At 43.4% G+C, this 19,037-nt stretch overlaps 1 protein-coding gene across 1 annotated transcript in view; it reads right to left on the reverse strand.

The window, feature by feature from the left end:
• Positions 1-16,586, reverse strand: part of LOC109900416 (F-box only protein 41) — an 88,779-nt gene extending 72,193 nt beyond the window's left edge. The window contains exon 1 of the mRNA XM_031837632.1: positions 16,370-16,586. The gene's annotated coding sequence lies outside the window, so the exon portion shown is untranslated. The remainder of the gene's footprint in view (positions 1-16,369) is intronic.
• Between the last annotated feature and the right edge of the window lie 2,451 nt (positions 16,587-19,037).

The raw sequence follows: 19,037 nt of genomic DNA on the forward strand, positions 1-19,037 counted from the left end.
AAACTACCATCGGCTGACCGCATTAGCAGGGATTGTGACGTTATGCGAATATTTTGGTAAAAGTGGGAGAAACCTCATCGGACTTAATTTGAAAGGTTGTTTGTCAAATAGGATCTGTATTAAAAACAATGATATGCAGAAAAGCCAACCGACAAGGTAGGCATAGATCTTAAGTTTGACTCCATTAATGTGACAATGCGAAAATGACAGATCCTCTCCAACCTGGCATTTCTTCATTCGTTAATTACTATTTGTAAGTAATAACCTGAATAATACTGAAATACCAAGATAATAACGAAGTGTAATGGCTGGTTTCAAATAAGCATTTCCATGTAAACAAGTATACAAACAGAACTGTTACACACACACCACCCCTCCCCCCATGGTTGGCCTGGCCAATTACCTTAACCTCAAATACCAAGACCGTCACAGCCCGAACTACTGCATGTCTGTGAGGGAGGGGATCCTCCCTTCCACACATGCACATAATCCTGTCTTTTCACAGCAGCAGGCACCTGGGGCTTCCACTGTGTTCTCAGAATCATGCAAGCCGGCAGGGGTAAGACTTGTACAAGGCAGTACAGTGTTGACCTACGATATTTACTGTATCAGATGTTACTGTATTTTATCACTTATCCTCATGTCTACACAGCATTGAAATGGTTTTGTTCTGACTGACGACATTCAGTTGTTTCCCTGCATGACCCTATTGTGACTAACCTCAGCTCTTCAAGTCTAGACTTTAAAACAATGAAGGGGACCTTTAAAACTGAGATAACGTTTAAAAGAGCCTTCCCTGGCTGGCAGGCAAACTTTAACGATCTCACAAAACCTCTTTATTGGCGTCCGTTTCTATTCAGGCTTCCAGACGAGAAGGAAGCGAAATGGAAATGAGACAGGATTAATGCCAAGTCAATATGCCATAAATCCCGGTGAAATAGAGCAACACCGTTATTTCAATTCAAATGGTTTCAGCCAAGGTTTTGCAAGATTAACATTCAGATTGGCTTCGTCCCAAATGACTCCCTATATAGTAGTGCAGTCGGCTTGGGCGGTATACCAGGGTATTTTGAAATACCCACGGCATGATTTTTTTAATACTGTCGATATTAAATACTTAGTAGTCAACTTGTGCAATAGCTCGGTTAATAGATAAAGCAGATTGTGTTCATAATTTCGCCTGTTGTGTTTTTTCGTTTTGAAGCTGTACCCCAAAGCAGCCGATTGTTTGTTTACATACTATGACTGGCTCAAAAAGCACACGGAAGCATTCGTGTCATGACGATCCAATGTTGTCCAGCTCAAGAGGTGTGGTCAAGTTACTAATTCACCACAAAATTTTGGCCAGCTAAATACAGTATCTTATAAGTTTCAAAATAAATTCCTTCAGCTCAGGGCTCCAGCTATGCATTTGGTTTGCTAACTTGCTAGCTCATGTGGCTAGCTTGCAAGATTAAGCTTCTTGGTTACATTGATTACAGCGTGCCTCTGAGTGGGGTATGGTAGTAGGTGCCAGGCGCATCAGTTTGAGTGTATCAAGAACTTCAAACGCTGCTGGGTTTCACACTCAACAGTTTCCCGTGTATCAAGAATGGTCCACCAAGGACATCCAGCCAACTTGACAACTGCGGGATGCACTGGAGTCAACATGGGTCAGCATCCCTGTCGAACGCTTTCAACACCTTGTAGAGTCCATGCCCCCGACGAATTGAGGCTGTTCTGAGGGCAAAAGGGGGAGGGGGATCAAGGCTGAGAAGAACATTGAAATAATGTTTGCATGTGGCTCTGCAGAATCTAGCGGGTCTAAAAATGGAAGTCTCCGGGGATACCAGCTGACTCCAGAATCCCGTTCTGCTGTGATGAAAGGATCTGTGGCATACCAACAGGAAGTTGAAATGACTCATCAGTGAAAGGTTGCAGGGAGAGAAAGAGTAGATCAAGACAAGGTGGTGGCAGCAGAGCGGGAGTGAAAAAAAACGAGTGAGGGCAAGCGGGCACAGAGAGCCGAGGGGTTGAGCTGTGGGTGTCGGTCGGTCGGTCGGACACACACACACACACACACACACACACACACACACACACACACACACACACACACACACACACACACACACACACACACACACACACACACACACACACACACACACACACACACACACACACACACACACACACACACACACGGTAGAGGAAACAAGTGACATGGAGGTAACAAGAGACTGCAGCAGTAGACAGGCCAGGAGGGCATCAGCCACTGTGAATAACACCTCTGACTTATATTAAGAGGGAGGGAAGAAGAGGAGATTGCTGGTGTCACTATCATCAAGTGCGGGTGATTTGGTTAGCCAGCGTCCTAGGAAAGAGGGTGTATCCTTCCCAGTGAGGGTTAAGGAAGTTTAGCATTTTTGCTTTGAATTAGATTAAACTAATTATGCTATTATAGTATGCATGATTGCTTTAGCCTTCCTGCCTTGACTGCAAGTCTGCATTGACTGGCCAAGCATAGACAATAATGTAGCGTTTTGAGTAATCTTTCTGTTGTAGGGCTGAATCTAAGATAGAAACCTATTCCCTACTACACAGTGTGCTAGTGATGACAAGAGCACTCAAAAATAGTAGCCTACAATATATAACACCCCCCCTTTAAGACAGATTAGAGGTTGACCGATTAATCAGAATGGCCGATTAATTAGGGACGATTTCAAGTTTCCAATATTTTTTTTTTTAACACCTTTATTTAACTAGGCAAGTCAGTTAAGAACACATTCTTATTTTCAATGACGGCCTAGGAACAGTGGGTTAACTGCCTTGTTCAGAGGCAGAACGACAGATTTTTACCTTGTTAGCTCAGGGATTCAATCTTGCAACCTTACGGTTAACTAGTCCAACGCACTAACCACCTGCCTCACGAGGAGCCCGCCTGTTACGCAAATGCAGTAAGAAGCCAAGGTAGGTTGCTAGCTAGCATTAAACTTAATCATAAATCACTAGTTATAACTACACATGGTTGATGAAATTACTAGTTTATCTAGCATGTCCTGCATTGCATATAATCGATGCAGTGCGCATTCGCGAAAAAGGACTGTTGCTCCAACGTGTACCTAACCATAAACACCAATGCCTTTCTTAAAATCAATACACAGAAGTATATATTTTTAAAACCTGCATATTTAGCTAAAAGAAATCCAGGTTTGCAGGCAATATTAACCAGGTGAAATTGTGTCACTTCTCTTGCGTTCATTGCACGCAGAGTCAGGGTATATGCAACAGTTTGGGCTGCCTGGCTCATTGCGAACTAATTTGCCAGAATTTTACATAATTATGACATAACATTGAAGGTTGTGCAATGTATCAGGAATATTTAGACTGATGGATGCCACCCGTTAGATAAAATACCGAACGGTTCCGTATTTCACTGAAAGAATAAACGTCTTGTTTTCGAGATGATAGTTTCCGGATTCGACCATATTAATGACCTAAGGCTCGCATTTCTGTGTGTTATTATGTTATACTTAAGTATATGATTTGATAGAGCGGTCTGACTCATAAGCAGGCTCATAAGCATTCATTCAAACAGCACTTTCGTGCATTTTGCTAGCAGCTCTACTGTTTATGACTTTAAGCCTATCATCTCCCGAGATTAGGCTGGTGTAATGATGTGATGTGAAATGGCTAGCTAGTTAGCGGGGTGCGCACTAACAGCGTTTCAAACGTCACTCGCTCTGAGACTTGGAGTAGATGTTCCCATTGCTCTGCATGGGTAACGCTGCTTCGAGGGTGGCTGTTGTCGTTGTGTTCCTGGTTCGAGCCCAGGGAGGAGCGAGGAGAGGGAAGGAAGCTATACTGTTACACTGGCAATACTAAAGTGCCTATAAGAACATCCAATAGTCAAAAGGTATATGAAATACAAAATGGTATAGAGAGAAATAGTCCTATAATAACTACAACCTAAAACCTCTTACCTTGGACTATTGAAGACTCATTTTAAAAGGAACCACCAGCTTTCATATGTTCTCATGTTCTGGAACTTAAACGTTAGGAACTCAGGAACTTAAACGTTAGCTTTCTTACATGGCACATATTGCACTTTTACTTTCTTCAACACTTTGTTTTTGCATTATTTAAACCAAATTGAACATGTTTCATTATTTATTTGAGGCTAAATTGATTTTGATGTATTAACAGTTAAAATAAGTGTTCATTCAGTATTGTTGTAATTGTCATCATTACAAATACATTTTTATTTTTTTTAAATCGGTATCGGCTTTTTTTGTCCTCCAATAAATCGGTATCGACGTTGAAAAATCATAAATCGGTCAACCTCTAAAACAGACCCACTGATTGACCTCCTTGAGCTATTAACACAATGAGCTTTCCCGTTCCATCAGTATCATCTCACTGGGTGGATGCAGAGAAGCTGACCTTTAAATTAGGCCCAGAGGGAATCCGAGGGAGACGACCCATCATGTGTCCATCACCAATTGGCTCTTAAAACGACGTCCAGTGGCTTTTAATTCAACAACAATCCATGCTGCTGGCCCACAATAGATACCTAATCATCCAAATCAGAGGTTTGCTGAAATCAGAAGCACTGAAATCAGTGCCGAATTGCATCCCATTATTGGTAAGCACTGTACAGTTGAAGAGAGGTGCATCACATCCTCAATCTGATCTATGATAAAGTAAATGTTTTTGCCTGGAGGTGTGGAGAGAATAGAGAAGCAAGGCAGGGTGTGGCTGGCTAATAACCGGCACAGTCTTCTACCTCTGCGGTGCTTCACGCGGAGGTGGTGTTGTGGCATTTAGCGGTGCCAAGACTCTGCAAGGTGCAACACAAGCATCTGCCTACTCTTAGTCAGCGTTGTTCAGACTGTTCAATGTTTTTATTCTGAAGATGTGAACTAGACAGTTTACGAGTGAGAGGAATTAAATATACATTTTATACAGGCATGCAATTAAACATATTGGGGACCGTTATGACAATAACTAACATGCGCCTGTGTTTTACTGTGTTCCCATTGGCTCCACAGATTGCCATATCTCCTTACTGTATAAGGGCTTCTGCTATGATTGTAAAGATCCAGCAACTTTCCCAAAATTCCCAAGTATTCAAGAAATCACAGTTAGCAGATTACACAAATCAGGAGGGAATAAACAGGAAATACAGATTCCTCCAACCAGGATTTCTGGAAAGGTTACCAGATTTTAGCTACCCTAGCTTTTGCCTTACCTTTAACACCGTGTTTACTTAAACCCCCAATGCTGGCTAGGCTTTAGCATGAGCGTGTCAAAGTGTTAGTCCTGAGGAAGCCACGGGTTCCTTCCAAGACAGGCCAATCACACAGCCAAGGGCTACGAACCTGACAGCAGAGAGCCAAATCCCATAGCCAGCCAATTGAACAGAATGTCAAAGTCCTCTTCGGGGATGCCCACTCTATTCAAAATGGACTGGACTGTGTCACACAATACCTTTCCTTCGTGACAGTTGATAGGTGAAAGCCATGGTGGGAAGTGGAAAACTGTTCACTCCTTTCATGTATAAGTGGTTATGAAAGACAGGAGATCAGGATATTAATATTGGGTCACAGCTACTGTGTGAAGGAAAATAAGACAATAAAAAAAAGGACAATTCCAGGACAATTCCGAAATTTTCAGGAAATTTTCCAAGGGAAGTTAAGCCATGGAATTTTGGGAATTTTGCTTAAATTCATCAAAAAAAAAGTTCGCTTATAACAGTGAACCTTTTTTTGTGGGTTAACATAAGGCAATTCTAGGTCTTGTGGCATATTTTGGTTAAACTATCCACTATTCAATAGCATTGCAACCCTCTGCATGCACAGTGCACTCTTCCAATACATGTACAAATTATTCTCAAGATCTTGCACACTAATGAGATGCTATTGAGCCCACACTACTAAACTGTCTGAGCCAAGGACTACATGCTTTCTGGTAAATTTTGATTACAATACTGGGTGAGGTGAATATACACTGCTCAAAAAAATTAAAGGGAACACTTAAACAACACAATGTAACTCCAAGTCAATCACACTTCTGTGAAATCAAACTGTCCACTTAGGAAGCAACACTGATTGACAATACATTTCACATGCTGTTGTGCAAATGGAATAGACAATAGGTGGAAATTATAGGCAATTAGCAAGACACCCCCAATAAAGGAGTGGTTCTGCAGGTGGTGACCACAGACCACTTCTCAGTTCCTATGCTTCCTGGCTGATGTTTTGGTCACTTTTGAATGCTGGCGGTGCTTTCACTCTAGTGGTAGCATGAGACGGAGTCTACAACCCACACAAGTGGCTCAGGTAGTGCAGCTCATCCAGGATGGCACATCAATGCGAGCTGTGGCAAGAAGGTTGCTGTGTCTGTCAGCGTAGTGTCCAGAGCATGGAGGCGCTACCAGGAGACAGGCCAGTACATCAGGAGACATGGAGGAGGCCGTAGGAGGACAACAACCCAGCAGCAGGACCGCTACCTCTGCCTTTGTGCAAGGAGGAGCAGGAGGAGCACTGCCAGAGCCCTGCAAAATGACCTCCAGCAGGCCACAAATGTGCATGTGTCTGCTCAAACAGACTCCATGAGGGTGGTATGAGGGCCCGACGTCCACAGGTGGGGGTTGTGCTTACAGCCCAACACCGTGCAGGACGATTGGCATTTGCCAGAGAACACCAAGATTGGCAAATTCGCCACTGGCGCCCTGTGCTCTTCACAGATGAAAGCAGGTTCACACTGGGCACGTGACAGACGTGACAGTCTGGAGATGCCGTGGAGAATGTTCTGCTGCCTGCAACATCCTCCAGCATTACCGGTTTGGCGGTGGGTCAGTCATGGTGTGGGGTGGCATTTCTTTGGGGGGGGGGGGCGCACAGCCCTCCATGTGCTCGCCAGAGGTAGCCTGACTGCCATTAGGAACCGAGATGAGATCCTCAGACCTCCCTGGGTTCCTCCTAATGCAAGACAATGCTAGACCTCATGTGGCTGGAGTGTGTCAGAAGTTCCTGAAAGAGGAAGGCATTGATGCTATGGACTGCTACGCCCGTTCCCCAGACCCGAATCCAGTTGAGCACATCATGTCTCGCTCCATCCACAGACTGTCCAGGAGTTGGCGGATGCTTTAGTCCAGGTCTGGGAAGAGATCCCTCAGGAGACCATCCGCCACCTCATCAGGAGCATGCCCAGGCGTTGTAGGGAGGTCATACAAGCACGTGGAGGCCACACACACTACTGAGCCTCATTTTGACTTGTTTTAAGGACATTACATCAAAGTTGGATCAGCCTGTAGTGTGGTTTTCCACTTTTAATTTTGAGTGTGACTCCAAATCCAGACCTCCATGGGTTGATACATTTGATTTCCATTAATCATTTTTGTGTGATTTTGTTGTCAGCACATTCAACTATGTAAAGAAAAAAGTATTTAATAAGAATATTTCATTCATTCAGATCTAGGATGTGTTATTTTAGTGTACCCTTTGTTTTTTTGAGCAGTGTATATTTTACATGACATACATTATTTTTGTTAACTAGTAAATAGTAGCCTACAGCAAAGTGTATTTAAATCATTTCTAACTTGTTCAAAATTTGTTAGTTTTTTCTACCATGTGGGTTTTAGCTTGTTTGAGCCTGCTGAGGAGTGTTAATTCACCTGTTTCCATACAGGTTTCATTTTAAAACTTTTATCTTACAAAGGAGTTGTTTAATCTAACTGCTTAACTATTTATCTGTACATGGAATTGTATTATTTTTATTTTATTTTTATTTTTTAAAAGTAATCTTTACAGAAAACTGCCACGGGCACTATCTGATGTGTAGAGACATTTCACTGCAGCTAATGGAGAAGGAAAAGCTGTGTACATTTGCAAATAGTGTCAAATCACATGTGAAGAATGCAACAAAGATGCATCTGGCCAAGTGCATAAAGTTCCCTCAGTGCACACAACAAGCAACCTCTGACAAAAGTCCCTCTGCTTCTATTCAAGGTGAAAATGATGAATCAGACACCTTATCGATAAAAACGGCTCATGGTCCTCCTGGAATCAGAAGTTTTTGACTCAATGGAGGAACGTAGTCAGAGAAATGCTGATGAATGTCTTGCTCGAGCTGTATATGCAACTGGTTCACCTCTGATGCTCACAGGCAATGTGTATTGGAAGAGATTTCTGAATGTTCTTCACCCAGCATACATCCCTCCAACCTGACATGCTTTATCTGCTAATTTGCTGGATGCAGAGTTCAAGTGAAGGTCAAGCAAATCATAGAGAAATCAGACTGTATTGCAATCATCTCTGATGGGTGGTCGAATGTTGGTGGGCAAGGAATATCTCCACCCCTCAACCACAATTCTACAAGAGCACAGACACACTGGTCTCTACATTGCAGATGAGCTGAAGGCAGTCAATGACCTTGGAACACAGACGGTATTTGCACTGGTGGCAGACAATGCTGCAAACATGAAGGCTGATTGGTCTAAAGTGGAGGAGTCCTACCCTCACATCACACCCATTGGCTGTGCTGCTCATGCATTGAATGTGCTCCTCAAGGACATCATGGCACTGAAAACAATAGATACACTCTACAAGAAAGCCAAGGAAATGGTTAGATATGTGAAGGATCATCAAGTTATAGCAGCAACAGCCATTGGTGTGGTATTGTCATCAAGTTTGACAGTCTCCTGGAGGGGAAGGAGTCTCTCCAAGAAATGGCCATATAACAGTCTGCTGACATGGACAGCCCCATCAAGAGGATCCTCCTGGATGATGTATTTTGGGAGAGAGTGGTAAGCAGCCAGAAACCTATAGCAGTAGCCATTGCACAGATTGATGGAGACAATGCCATCCTGTCTGATGATCAGACTCTGCTTGCAGATGTAAGAAGAAAGCCGTACTGCCCTGCCCACTTTACTGATGCGCCAAGCAGAGGAAACTGTAGTTCTGAAATACATAATGCATGATGCACTTCTGCCTGAAGCCCATACACACCGCAGCGTACATGTTGGATCCCAAATATGCTGGCAAGAGCATCCTGTCTTGTGCAGAGATCAACATGGCCTATGGTGTCATCACTACCATGTCTCGCCACCTTGGCCTGGATGAGGGCAAGGTTCTTGGCAGTCTGGTGAAGTACACTTCCAAGCAAGGGCTTTGGGATGGAGATGCAATATGGCAGTCGTGCCAACATATCTCATCAGCCACCTGGTGGAATGGACTTTGTGGATCTGAGGCTCTTTCCCCTGTTGCCTCCATCATCCTCCAAATCCCACCAACATCGGCCGCCTCAGAGTGCAACTGGTCCTTGTTTGGGAACACACATCAAAACAGGCTGACCAATACAAGGGTTGAAAAATTGGTGGCCATCCGGGCTAATTTGAGGCTTTTTGAGCCTGACAACGAACCATCCTCAACAAGTTTGGAAAGTGACCAGGTTAGATGAGGCCTCAGTCTGATGTTCAAGAGGTAGACATTGAGCAGGTCCAGGGAGAAGACATGGAATCCTGAGAGGAAGACGACAAAAGCTTTAGTTTGAAGATGATCATTTTACAGATCTATGTTGAAAACGTTTTTGGGAGATGCGATGGATCATTCAATATTCCCTTTTGTTGTTCAGTGAAATCATCCCATGTGAAGAGTCAATTCATTTATTTAGAGTTCAATTTGTAATTCATGATTTATTTATTTTTTCTATTGGAAGGATTTGGTCATTTGCAATTATGTCTACTTATGTTTCTGTGTCCATAATATATGGTAAATATATAATCTAAAAAACATCTAAAAATGGTATTAAAATTAATGCGCATATATTCCCGTTAATTCCCACGGAAAGTTTCCACCTCTGAATATTCCCCAAAATGTGCAACCCTAACTGGGACTAAGGCTAGGACAATAATCGTATGGTCACGTAAAAAAAAAATATATATAATTCCAACAACTATGGACAATAACAGAAATGTAAAATAAGAATCGTCATGAGTGTCAAAGCAGTTTTAGGAGCCTCATATTCAACTTCATTTTCAAGTAGTTATAGTTCACCCAATTGGTAGCAACCAAAGTCAATTTTTTTCTTAAACGCAGGCATGAGATATAAGCCTTCTGACCCTGGGTCTGTAACAAATGGTTTTGATTATACAACAATTGTATTCCTTAACATTCCAAATGATTTTGACAGCACTGCATTTCCATCCAGTCAGTGAGATTTTTAAACAATGTAGAAATATTGTATAGGAGGCCATTGATTTGAGGTGGCAAAGCAACATGTATTGATGCGTGTCCACAATCCATATGTTTAACCGATGTTAGGGGAGACCGAAGAATACCAACTAGTGCTGTACAAATATCCATCGAGGATGGGATGTAATATTTAAATTGATTCAGACCCTGCGATCAAATAGTATTTGAGCCTCCCTGGAGTGCCAGATGGGCGGAGTTTGCACTTTAGGGACAATATCTGCTGCCCCATTGGGATTCTTCTCCACCACTACAGATCTCACACTCACCCAAACTAGACCACTCACTAAGGTGGGAAGATAGAGTTACTTTGATTAAGGAGGGAACTGGTAGATTGGTGAAGGGGCAGCTCTTGGCAGGGGATGAAGTGAAAAGGCAAGTGTCAGAAAACCAGGCAATGAAATGCTGGGCTGATGGTGGTGTCCCAACTGGCACCCTTTTCCCAATAAAGTGCACTACATAGGGAGTCATTTGGGACGTAGGTGATATTCCCCTTCTGACTGGGGGTGGCCTTTATTCACACAACGGTAAAAGGTCTGATGATCCGATTCACTATCATTGGAAACAGAAATATACGTGTCATGCTGATGGCAGAGTCAGGATTTGGCGTAAGCAGCATCAGTCCATGGCCCCATCCTGCCTGGTGTCAACGGTACAGGCTGGTGGTTTAATGCTGCAGGGAATGTTTTCCTGGCACACATTAGGTCCCTTGATACTAATTGGGCAACGTTTTCATGACCCGAAGAATTAAGGCCGTTCTGGAGGCAAGGGGGGGGGGTCTGACCCAGTACTTGATGGGTGTACCTAATAAACTGTGTGTATAAGTGGTGCTGTATCGAATCTCCGTTCAAAATTGTGGGGAGAGCAGAGGCAGTCAACAACTGAGGTCTCAAATGTAAACAAAACAATCTCTCGTTACCGTCCCATAGTGGCAGTCAGATAGTGAAGTGGCGCTATGGGACAGTATGAGTACGATCAATGTCGATTTGCCAGAGGTGATGTGATGTTGTATGTTTACTTGAGGAAAATGACTATGGGATTGGGACGCTCCACTGTCACTGTAGAGAATACTTGACACCTACACAAGGAAAATGACTATGGGAAGATCCACTGTCACTGACGCACGTACACACAGGAATACTTGACACCCAACTGTCTGCGCGACAGACCGATAACATTCTGCATGAGAATGAAATTTCACTGAATATGCAGCATTCCTCCAAGGTAACTAGTGGTTAAAAGAATGCATTAGTTGACAGAGATAGTGCTCATCGGTCACCATTGTCAAGGAGATTTTCTTGAATCGCTTTGGGAATGTCTTCCACCCTGGGTCACTGTGTGGAAATTGAACAAAAATGTCCCCTGAATTTCTATTTGAAATTCAATACAAAGACATAGGCCTAACCTTTGGAGGAGAAAGAAACTAAATGTCAAATGGGATGTAAACTCTTCTTAGAGCTTAATATATTTGTACTGAACAAAAGTAGCTGAAATAAAAGATTCCAGAAATGTTCCATATGTACAAAAAAGCTAATTTCTCAGATTTTGTGCACAAATTTGTTTACATCCCTGTTAGTAAGCATTATTCATTTGCGAAGATGATCCAGCCACCTGACAGGTGTGGCATATCAAGAAGTTTAAACAGCATTATCATTACACAAGGTGCACCTTGTGCTGGGGACAATAAAAGGCCACTAAAATGTGCAGTTATGACAAACACAATGCCACAGATGTCTGAAGTTGAGGGAGCGTGCAATTGGCATGCTGACGTCAGGAATTTCAACCAGAACTGTTGCCAGAGAAATTAATGTTAACTTCTCTATCATAAGCCACATCATTTTAGAGAATTTGGCAGTACGTCCAACCGGCCTCACAACAACAGACCACGTGTAACCACGCCAGCCCAGGACCTCCACATCCGGCTTCTTCAGCTGCGGGATCGTCTGAGACCAGCCACCCGGACAGCTGAAGAAACTGTGGGTTTGAACAACAAAATAATTTCTGCACAAACTGTTAGAAACCATCTCAGGGAAGCGCATGTGAATGCTCGTCATCCTCACCAGGGTCTTGACCTAACTGCAGTGGGCAAATGCTCACCTTCCATGGCTACTTCATAGATTAATACAGGTTTCAACAGATGGCAGACAGCATATATGGCTGTGTGTGGGCGAGCTGTTTGCTGATGTCAGTGTTGTGAACAGAGTGCCCCATGGTGGCGCTGGGGTTATGGTATGGGCAGAAATAAGCTACAGACTAACACAATTGCAATTTATTGATGGCAATTTGAATGCACAGAGATACCACGACAAGATGCCCATTGTCGTGCCATTCATCCGCCACCATCACCTCATGTTTCAGCATGATAATGTACAGCCACATGTTGCAAGGATCTGTACACAATTCCTGGAAGCTTAAAATGTCCCATGTCTTTCATGGCCTGCATAATTAGACATGTCACCCATTGAGCATGTTTGGGATGCTCTGGATCAACGTGTTTGACAGCGTGTTTCCAGTTCCCGCCAATATCCAGCAACTTCGCACGGCCATTGAAGAGGAGAGGGACCACATTCCACAATCAACAGCCTGATCAGCGCTATGCGAAGGAGATGTGGCGCCTGCATGAGGCAAATGGGGGTCACACCAGATACTGACTGGTTATCTGTGACCAACAGATGCATAACTGTATTCCCAGTCATGTGAAATCTATAGATTAGCATTTCACTGTAAGGGCTACACCTGTTGTATTTGGTGCATATGACAAATAACATTTGATTAGGGCCTAATTAATTTCTTTCAATTGACTGATTTCCTTATTCCAGTGGTCACCAACCTTTTGCAGTCAAAAAAAAAAACAAGCAGAGATCTTCTGCTCAGATTTATTTAAACATGACTTGTAACAATCTAATAAAAACAGTTTTGTAGGAATGATATTTGGGCAGTAAGCCTAATAATGTGATAATGTATCATTGGTTATATGCCTGGCAATATTGTTCTTCTCAGACCATATCAGCTTTCAAAACTCAAGCTTTGATAACAAACTAGATCAGTTGGTGCATCACTTGCGAGGCACTGCGGACCGGACCATAAATTGAAATAATTAGCTATTTTTTTTACTGGACTGATGGTACCTGCATCTAATGGCCATGGTGCTTTCAAGACAACTGGGAACTCAAAAAATATATATAGTCAAAAATCATGAAGTCTGTGATCGTCAGGTCAGAAAGTCAGAGCTGTAGAAAGATGCCAGAGTTTCCGACTTGGAATTCCAAGTTCAAAAGATTTTTCCCAGTCGGATCTCGTTTCGAGTTCCCAGTTGACCTCCCAACTTCAGTGTGTTCAAGACGCCAATTTCCAAGTTGTTTTGAACACAGCATTTGTCTCAGCAGAGGGAGGGAGAGACTGACCAGAGACAGGACAGTCTCCCACCGAATGGCTAAACTCGAGTCACACCGCATCTGCCTCAGTCATGCACAAATTCATGTTATTCCTATGACCAAGAGAAAGTTAAATATTCCTCTACATTAAAGTGGCCATGACAAGCTGCTAATAATACCAACGCAAGGCTATCAATAGACTTTGCTACTCATTCGTTGCAGCAGTGCGAGTGGAAGTACAGAGAAACAAATGTTATGTTCTGTAATCGCGTTGAATTTAAAAAACAGTGTTGAAAGTGCTAAATAAAAACTTAATCATGAACTCGCCCATAAAAATAGCAGCTCTTCGCTGTGTTCTTTGACCGTCTCTGTGGTCAGGGGTTTGTATCAAACTTTGCTGTGGCCGGGGAAGCTCTGTCGGCACGGTAGTTGAGCTAGCAGATTGGCTAGCCAATAGGCGCACTTGATTTCGTCTAAGATCTCCCGGTCCTCCTGGGTAGGCGGAGTTTGTCTTTTCAAACGGAAATGGTTCAGAATGGAAACACTAAGGCAAGTGCACCTACCGCCAACACTACAACACAAACAAAGATAAGGCAGGGCAAGCCTTTATCGTTGGCTCTTCTACAGAAATGTTTGTCAATCACCTAGGAATGCCTTGAAGATCAACCAATCGATCGCCATCGACCAGCTGGCGACCACTGCCTTATACGAAGTGTAACCCAGTAAAATCTTTGAAATTGCTGCATGTTGCGTTTATATTTTTGTTCAGTGTAAATATGTTACTGAAAGCTGTCATGTGACCTACATTATCCTCATATTGGCTAACTTAATTGCAGTGGTAATTGACAGGGAAGTGAAATCACCTGTGATAGTAAGCCTGAACGCTCAGTTTATTCTAGTACAGACAGAGACGTTGTGGTGGGCTGACTGTCTTTACCTTTTAAAATGAGAGGAAACGATACATTTGCATGTCCACTGCTTGTGAAGAAAGGTATCTCAAATGACTAAAAGTGTGTGCACAGTGTTTCCTCTGAAATTAAAATGAGCAGTGGGTTTGGGTCTGTGCATGCAAGTGTGCGCTTGTGTCCATGTGCATGCAATTTCATCTTGTGTTTCTGTCTAAAAGTAATGTCGGTCTGCTTATACAGGTCTAGTGAAGCCCCAGTGCACTACTTTTGTACCCACAGCACCCGTACTTCCCGCAGCTACGCTTTTAGTGTGTGTACTTTACTGTATTTCTACTTGGGATATCCCTTTTCAAATGGGAAAAGTTTCAAAAATTACTTTAATTAAAGCTTGAATGACTTGACTTTAGTCACATCCGATGCCCGACAGAGCAGCATGGACACAGCAACAGCAAGTCAGTATTTCCCACAGTAGTCAGCCAGTCACACACAAACAGCAAGTCAGTATTTCCCACAGTAGTCAGCCAGTCACACACAAACAGCAAGTCAGTATTTCCCACAGTAGTCAGCCAGTCACACACAAACAGCAAGTCAGTATTTCCCACAGTAGTCAGCCAGTCACACACAAACAGCAAGTCAGTATTTCCCACAGTAGTCAGCCAGTCACACACAAACAGCAAGTCAGTATTTCCCACAGTAGTCAGCCAGTCACACACAAACAGCAAGTCAGTATTTCCCACAGTAGTCAGCCAGTCACACACAAACAGTAAGTCAGAATTTCCCACGGGTCACACACAGCACAATTTCCCACACTCAAGTAGCCTGTCTGTCACTTTAGGCAAAGTGCTGCTGTGGCTTCAAGAGCTGTGGGGGCAGATCTGGGAAGTTCTCTAAATGGCCAAGCAGAAGCAGTACATAATGCCAACTCATAATTTCCTTCGGGACCTTCGCCTTGAGCTCAAGTGTATTTAGAGGGACAGCTGGAATTACTATGAGGCTCATAGCTGAGTAGTGGGATCTTTCAAAATATAAATACATATTTAAAGTAAATGATATGAGGTATTATCAGATAGGCCCTAATCATATTGCTTTGATCTTTGGACATTATGCCCAAATACATGTAATTTCTCTGGAGAGAAAAAAATATGGATATACTGGAATAATTGTGTTTCTGTACTTAAAAGCTTCCAAAAATTTGCAAAAATAGGCTGGCTACATTACACGTTATCCGCTGAATAATGATTCCACCCGAATAGATTGTATCATGTTATGATGGGCATGGGCCAGATTGTCACTAACCGTCACGTAGCCTATGAGAAGCGAATTAGGCCGGTGACATAATGGATTCCGAACATTCGAATGACAACTGATTGATTAAGTGACAATTACGCACGTGCAATGAACGGCTATACATATTGATTGCAACAATCGCACTGACTGAACGTTATCAGTCTTCGTATGGGTGTGAAGACCCAAAGACAAGTGGCATAGGTAGCATACCGCAGCAGGAACATGCTGCTTGACTGTAGCCTATCATTCATCAATTTAAATAACCCGGAGAAAAACAACACGTTTCATTACATAACGTAACATTGACAAATATCAATGCAGTCGTGTCGATACGGAGGACAACGTGTCCGGCGCGGGTAGTAGCGTAACACTAGCAGCATGCCCTGATTTTCTTGCCTACCATTTTCTACAGTGCACAGACCATCACTTGTGTGCTGCCTGCTAGCTCTAATTATGCGTTATTTTCAGCCATTCTCTCGAACGTGGTGTCAACTGATACATACACACAAACACTTAGCACTGCCATCCCTCCAAAACATTATGTAGGGTAAAAAGCGCTTCTCACCTTGCAATTTTCTCCCCATTTCTCGCTCGAGCGAAGGAGCCGCTCCAGCATTCGTTGACGTCACACGCCCCACTCTGCAGCATAAATACAGTAGGCTTGCAATAGAACGAGAGGGCGCACTGGGAGAGCGAATGAGAGAAAATAAGGCTGTTCGAGCTCGAATAAAGATTTCTGCCCACCGAAATCTAGAAGATGAAAGACATCCCTCTACCTGTGTGATTCCCAAGGAGCCTTCATTCCTGTGAACACAGGACATTAAAACACGATCATTCCCGGGAGAACTAGGATTTGAGATGAATGCATGCATACAGAGAAAAATACTACAAACAAATACTCTTTATTTTTTTTATTTTTTTTAGAACATCCTTTTTTAAAGCATGTCAAAGTAGGCCCAGTCACTGCAACTGCATGTACTAGTAATAATGATCACCTGACGTGTCATCTATAATGGGCTCCTCACTTTATTTCAACTAATCACATTTGATTTGATCAACAAACCAATCAGTAATAAATGTATCAATGAGATTCTCTCTCTTTTTTTTTAAGCGCCTTTATAAACGGGTAGGCAACAGCCACAAAGTCACAGGCTAATGCACTATAAAAATCAACAGCTAGTGCAAGAGGACTAGGAGTCCTTGAGTATGGAAGTGAGGTCTCTGTCTGTCTTTCTGTCTGTCTGTCTGTCTGTCTGTCTGTCTGTCGAGGAGTCATGCTCATAGGGAACACAGGGCCATGTGGACATCCTGGTATTTTTTTGGTGTGAAATGTTTAGTTGTGTCTCTGTAATGCTACGAACCACCTAGCAATTTTATGAAGTTGGCTTTAGCTCGCCCAGATTGGGAACCTATCTCCCAACTAGCAGGGATGCAGAGCAGCATATTTAGTTTCTTTAACTAAATAATCACCAGTCAGCTTCAAGATGGCCACCATTGTTCCTGTACCCAAGAAAGAAAAGGTACCTGAACTAAACAACTTCTGTCACATCTGTCATCGTGAAGTGATTTGAGAGACTAGTCAAGGATCATATCACCTCTACCTTACCTGTCACCTTAGACCCACTTCAATTTGCTTACCGCCCCAATAGGTCCACAGATGACGCAATCACACTGCCCTAACCCATCTGGACAGAGGAATACCTATGTAAGAATGCTGTTCATTGACTATAGCTCAGCATTCAACACCATAGAACCCTCCAAGCTCATCATTAAGCTCGAGGCACTGGGTCTGAACCCCGCCCTGTGCAACTGGGTCCTGGACTTCCTGACGGGCTGCCCCCAGGTGGTGAAGGTAGGAAACAGCACCTCCACTTCGCTGATCCTCAACACTGGGGCCCCACAAGGATGCGTTCTTAGCCCCCTCCTGTACTCCCTGTTCACCCATGACTGTGTGGCCACGCATGCCTCCAACTCAATCATCAAGTCTGTAGACGACACAACAGTACTAGGCTTGATTACCAACAATGACGAGACAGCCTACAGGGAGGAGGTGAGGGCTCTGCATGTGTAGTGCTAGGAAATAACCTCTCACTCAAGGTCAACAAAACAATGGAGATGATCGTGGACTTCAGGAAACAACAGAGGGACCACCCCCGTATCCACATTGACCACAGTGGAGAAGCTGGAGAGCTTCAAGTTCCTCTCCGCACATGTCACAAAAAACTGAAATGGTCCACCCACACAGACAGTGTGGTGAAGAAGGCGCAATAGCACCTCTTCAACCTCAGGATGCTGAAGAAATTTGGCTTGCCACCTAAAACTGTTACAGGTGCACAATTGAGAGCATCCTGTCGGGCTGCATCACCGCCTGGTATGGCAACTGCACAGCCCGCAACCACAGGGCTCCCTCCCCAGAGGGTGGTGCGGTCTGCCCAACGCATCACGGGGGCAAACTACCTGCCATCCAGGACACCTACAACACCCGATGTCACAGGCAGGCCAAAAAGATAATCAAGGACAACAACCACCTGTGCCACTGCCTGTTCACCCCACTATTATCCAAGAAGGCGAGGTCAGTACAGGTGCATCAAAGCTGGGACAGAGAGACAGCTTCTATCTCAAGGCCATCAATGTTAAATAGCCATCACTAGCACATACAGTTGAAGTCAGAAGTTTACATTCACTTAGGTTTGAGTCATTAAACTCGTTTTTCAACCACTCCACAAATTTCTTGTTAACAGACTATAGTTTTGGCAAGTCGGTTAGGACATCTACTTTGTGCATGACAAGTCATTTTTCCAACAATTGTTGACAGATTATTTCACTGTATCACAATTCCAGTGGGTCAGAAGTTTACATACACTAAGTTGACTGTGCCTTTAAACAGCGTGGACAATTCCAGTAAATGTCATGGCTTTAGAATCCTCTGATAGGCTAATGATTTAATTTGAGTCAATTGGAGGTGTACCTGTGGATGTATTTCAAGGCCTACCTTCAAACTCAGTGCCTCTTTGCTGGACATCATGGGAAAATCAAAAGAAATCAGCCAAGTCCTCAGAAGAAAAAACAATTGTAGACCACCACAAGTCTGGTTCATCCTTGTGAGCAATTTACAAACACCTGAAGGTACCACGTTCATCTGTACAAACAATAGTACGCAGGTATAAACACCATGGGACCACGCAGCCATCATACTGCTCAGGAAGGAGATGCGCTTTGTCTCCTAGAGATGA

This window comes from Oncorhynchus kisutch, linkage group LG12 (assembly GCF_002021735.2).
Source record: "Oncorhynchus kisutch isolate 150728-3 linkage group LG12, Okis_V2, whole genome shotgun sequence".
NCBI lineage: Eukaryota > Metazoa > Chordata > Actinopteri > Salmoniformes > Salmonidae > Oncorhynchus > Oncorhynchus kisutch.